Genomic DNA, 6000 nt, shown 5'->3' with positions numbered 1-6000 from the left:
ATGTAACTGTAGTCTTAAACCCCAAGGACACACTTAAATTAATTAAAAATAAGGCATTTTAAAAGCAAAATAACCCCAAAGTGCACATTCCTTGGGTTCTTCTTACTATACATGCCACATTTCAGGTGTCTAGCTTTCATGGTCTTGGCACTATGGTGATTACAGACAGACATCCTCTTTTATGATTATAGGGAATCATATGGTTAAAATGTGCTCGCTGCAGTGCTGAATCATCATGCCAAGTTTGGTTGGAATCAATCAAATGGTTCTGAAGCTGTAAATCTTTTTTTAAAAAAATGATTGGTCACCATTTTGTTTCAAGATGGCAGATGAAATTTTCATTATGCCTAAAGCCATCCCAGTTAGAGGTCTAGCAAATCCTAACAGTTTCATAACAATTGGGTGTACGGTTTTGAATCCATCAATAATACAGAAACAAACACTTCTTTTTAGATATATATATATAGATATAGATATAGATATAGATATAGATATAGATATAGATATAGATATAGATATATTCACCTATATATTTCTTACAGACATCTGTAATATAGATATCCAATACCTTCAACCTGTATTGGGATGGGAAGACACCTTAACTCAAGGTTGGATATCTCCTTCCCCACAATAAACAAACAGTACCTTGGACTTTGCCAGCAAAACCTATGGCCTAGCATGCACTGCTCTGTTATCCACTAGTTAATATAGGTAGGAGTTTGATACTTTTGGGGGTATTTAGTCTGGTTTTGTTGACATTTATTCATAAATCTTAGAAATGGTATTTTCACGCACACAAAGAGTTCATACGTATGCGTTGAAATTCAGTTTCAATTATTATTTATTACAGTCGCAGCCCAGCAAAATCAATATAAAACATACAAAGGATAGACTAAAAAGTGACATAAGAACAAAATACAGCTTTGTGAAGTTCCTTCTCTCAGGAGGATTGCAACGTTAATTTTTTAATTTGCATTGAGGTCATAAGAAACTTAGAGACCCTTTCAGTACACATCCCTTAAACAACTTAATACCAAAGTTGTGGGGTTACATCCAGAGAAGGCTGTTAACAATGAAAAGATTAGCTTCCTTCTGCATTCCTCACACATGTTACAATGCAAAACGACATGTTCGACAGATTCTGTTGCTCCAGAGCCACAGGGACGTATCCGTTCATTAACCGGGATTTTACTAAATCGTCCTTCTAGTAGTGCTGATGGCAACACATTAAAGCGAGCCAGGGTAAATGCTCTTCTGTACTTTGGAATGGTTAACACATACAGATATGAAGCTGCAGTGGGTCCATAGTTATTGACGTTATTATAGAGCAATGGAGAGCAAGATTTGTTACCAGCCGTTCTTAAATGCCGTAGATCTAGGTCTCTTAATCTTTGAACAACAAGAGATTGGCCTTCTGAAGCCCATAGTTGTCCACAGCTTCCACAGAGAATCCTAGCCTAAGTAACTTCTTCTCCATCTCTCTCTTCCAACGTGAGAATGTTGAAATTCATATATTCACATCTATATAGCCACATTTTTCTTTTTTTCCCCTTTTGTTGAAATTTTACAATAAAAATACATTTAAAAATAATATAGGTAGGAGTTTGCTACAGTGGGAGTAGGGAATACACATATGAGAAAGAAAGACAGGACTCTGTTAAACCTTTATTTTGAGTGGGGAGGGGTGGGGTGAATTTATTTATTTATTTATTACATTTCTATACCGCCCAATAGCCGGAGCTCTCTGGGCGGTTCACAATAACTATGCCCCTTCACAAGGCTGCATTTTTTGAAATCTAGGCCAATTTAGCAGGAATAACAAACAACCCCCTAGTTCTGCATGCACAGTCATCAGTGTGGATTAGGATCCCCATCCTGCCCAATAGTAAGCATTGAACAGGTTGGAGAAAAGCGCCTACAGGGTGCTTTGAATGGGCAGACAGTTGGGTGAGAGGTGGGGGAAGGCAATTTGACCAAGTCCACACCTACCGAGAGGATGGCAGATCTGTGGGACTTAATTCCAAGCCTTGCAAATGCAAATCTGGCCCCACCTATCACACCCACTTACATTCCACGCCTGTGCTCCTGCCTGCCTGCCTGCCCCCCTTTCCATCTAGACTTAAAGAAAACTGAAACACCCAAGCTTACAACAGAAATGCCACACCCTCCCATCTTTATTGAGTTTGCCCTCACATTCCTGATGGGCAGGCAGGTGTTATTCTCCCTTTACCAATGGGAAACAGAGGCTCGGGGGGGGGGGTGCTTGCTTGAGGTCAGAGAAACACATCTACTTCTTTTTTTCTCCTCTTCCACTGCCACCTTCAAAGGAAGAAGCACAGGGGGGTGGGAAAATGAACATGGAACCCATGAAAGCCAGTGTGATGTGGTAATTAGAGTGTTGGACTGGGACTAGGGAGACCCAGGGTTCTAGTCCCCATTTAGCCATGAAGCTGACTGGATAACTTCTTGTATGTAACGGACTCTTAGCCTAACATACTACACAGGGTTGTTGTGATGATAAAATGGAGAGGAGGTGGGTCATGGACTCTGTGGAGGAAAGGCAGGATATAAATGTAACAAATAAATAAATCATGTTTGTACAAACACATGATATTACAATTCCTCACCATCTATGCTCCAAAGTACAGAGAAACAGGAACTAGCTGGGCACTCTGTTAGTAAAGATGCCGTAGCCAGTAGCAAGTCCAGCTGCCCTCTGCTTTTCAACTTAAAAGAGTTGACTAGTCAGGGAGACCTTCCAACCTGCCTTTTATTTTATTTTATTTTATTTATTACATTTATTACATTTATATATCACCCCATAGCCGAAGCTCTCTGTTAAACTGTTGGGCAGTATAGAAATGCAATAAATAAATAAATAAAATAATAATAATTGTGGAGCTTAGTGTTGTCTCTGTTCATTCAGCCCAACTTGGTGCCCTCCAGAAGTGTTGGACTACAACTCCCATCACCCTGTTTTAGTCCCACCTGGAGGACACTGGGTTGGGAAAGCCTAGTTTAAACAGCCTCACTTGCTACTACATGCCACTCACCCAGATGTTGCACTGCATCTTCCAGGTGTGTGGAGTAAATGAAACCGTGTGTGTTGAAAAGGCTCCAAAAACTTGTGGTTCTTTTTCCCCACTGCTGCAAAAAGAAGGTGGGGTGGAGGGAAAGGACGCTCATGCAAGTGTAGTACTGTCACTGAATCATCGGGACTAAACTAATCTCAGAACCGAAACCAAAAATATTTTGCTCCTGTACACCATTGGAATGTGGCTGCTAGATGCCATGGGACCCTTTTGGGCGAGCGTCTTGTGTTATCATCCCAACAGTCACTACCAATAAAGGGCTGTTGCCTCTGGCTCCTTAGGGCTTGGGTTTAGAAGAGCAGAGGTTGGGGCCTCAGTTAATGTGACCGAGGCCAGTTTACACCAGTTAAGGATTAGCTTTATATTTTAAAGCTCTTATCTCCGTGTGGCTTTGCAGAATCAAAGTGTTCTTTTCTTTTCTTTCATGTGCTGCTTTCTGCTTTAGGGAGACACGACTGAAGGAATTGCTATCTTGCATTTTCAAGACAGACACACATGTCAACCTCCTCTTCCGCCCCCGCACGTACACTTGGAATAGCTACAGTACAATAATTCAAGGTCTTTTGGTGATCTCCCAAAAAGCCCTTTTTAATTTAATCTCTAATGGGATTAACAGCTTCATTAAACTGTAAATCTGCCACATCACAGCTGTTGTGGGAAACTGAACTTTCTGAATCGGAAGAACACTTTCTCGCCGTTTTGAACATTGTGCCTGAAAATAGCTTTCGGCAGGTCTTTCTCTCTCTTTGCTGCTATCTTCCCAAATATATCCCAGTTGCCAAGGCCAGCCCAAGACATTTTGCTGCCTGAGTCGAAGGACAGGATTTCCCCAGTCCTCATACAGAAACTGATGGAATTGGCAGCTGCATCTTACTTTAACACTGGCAACATAGGGGACCTAATAAAGAAAGCCACCGTCTCCCCACCTCTGCCCCACATCTACAATATAAAGATACTAAGAGCTTTATCACACCAGGGTTATACTGTGCAATCACTGCGAATTGCGTGCAAAGGATTCCGAAGTTTTCCACCTTATAATCTGCTTTGACTGTGAAGTACTCCCATGCATCCTGCTTTAATTGTACTATAAAGGGAAAAGTCTCGCTGTATTTAGCCACAAGTTTTTGAGCGTATCTTCCGAGCGGCCACTGGGGCGCAGGAGCAGGATTTGGAAAAAAATAAACAAATGATAACATCTGCATAAGCTTTAAAGATAGAAACATCAAAATCAGCACAGTAATAGATATTAAGGAGAGCTTTAAGCATACCAAATTTGAATCAGATTGGGTCATCCGTTGATTTTTTAATTTTTATTTTTTTTTACATTTCCCCCCCTTAAACCCTCTTCCTGATATGCAAAGCACTGCCGCCCAGGGAACAACAACAACAATGAAAGCTAAACGCTGTAGGGGATAATTCGAAGGAAACAGGTACTATACGTGGGATGAAGGTCTAAAACTAACCTCAGATTACAGGAAAAAACTACATTGGGATATTTTCGCACTGTGTTTTCGTTCATATTTAAAGCAGCAATGGGATCCACACTTGAAGTATTTTGATTACAGTAATAGTACAACAAATTGTGTAGCGGAAGAGAAAAAGTAACCTTAGAAACAAAATGGTATTCTCTGCTTGATTAGATAATAGTTCAGATAGGCGGTGGCATGTTTGAATTTTGGTGGCTTCCCCCATGTGCCGTTCATGCATTTACTTTCTAGATGCTGACATCATCAGACATGAGACCACTCCAAACAGGAAAATGCTACAAAACAGACTCTCTCTCTCTCTCTCTCTCTCTCTCTCTCTCTCTGTGTGTGTGTGTGTGTGTGTGTGTGTGTAGGAGGGAAATGAGTGAGTTGAAAAGCATCTTATCTTGTAAATCATAGAAGTATTTACACATCGCTGAAGCAAAGGTGCTTCATTGGCCGGAAAGGAAAAGCAGTGAATGAGTAATGTGAAATTTGTAATGCAGGATGAGAGTACATTTTCCATGCATTGGCTGAAAAAAGGTTTACACTCTTAAGCAATAAAAACAAACCATTAAGCCAGACCGACACTGTCAGGAAGTATAAAACAGTTCTTGAAATTCTGCAGTAACTGCACACAAACTTTTTTTTTCATAATGGAAATCAGGGAACAAAGTCTGACATCAACCTCAGGGAAACCAACTGAAGGATAAATTATGTCAAACGCGGCAAATAGTGATTAGCAGTCACTTAACGATTTAGAGTTTTAAAACAAACACCAGATCAGTGATTAAATCTTTTCTGGTGCATTTTGAGAGTAAGTAATCCAGATCAGCTTTCTTTTCAATAAAGGTTATAAGCAGGCAGATTTCATATCCAGGCCCCAGCAATAATGACTTCATAATGCAAAGATGTCATTGAAATTGGATTGGTGTATACACACCTCACAAGTCCCAGCCAAGGAGACCTCAGCTTATAAATAAGACATATCAGCAAACTGTTGAAATATCAATGGCAACAGAAACAGTCTGAATAGGGTTCATTCTAGTGCTGTACTGAAAATTTCTCCCTTGAGAATTTCAACTATTCTCATTCAATTTGATAGGAAAGAAATTGCTTCAGGCGGAAATTCAAAGAAGACTTTTAGGAGAAATTCTCATGGGTTTGGTTCAGTGTTCTTGTGCTTTCCTTACTTAGGAGGTGGCTGAGGTGTGTTTTTCCTGTCTTTCATTGTACAATCATCTTTCTGACCACCTGCAGCCTCCTTGGCTTACTAACTTCCTGCTCAGGGAAAGACATCATAAATTTATTCCTCCCATAGGACCTTTTCAGATCAGGAAGTGGAGGCAGCCCAGGGGACTATAGAGCAATGGGGAGATGTGTAATAGATCGAAAAAATATAGACAGTACCCTCACAGCCACCTGACACACATTCAAAATAA

This window comes from Elgaria multicarinata, chromosome 4, assembly GCF_023053635.1.
Source record: "Elgaria multicarinata webbii isolate HBS135686 ecotype San Diego chromosome 4, rElgMul1.1.pri, whole genome shotgun sequence".
NCBI lineage: Eukaryota > Metazoa > Chordata > Lepidosauria > Squamata > Anguidae > Elgaria > Elgaria multicarinata.
The sequence above is the reverse complement of the archived record's forward strand: the minus strand, read 5'-3'. Positions refer to the sequence as shown.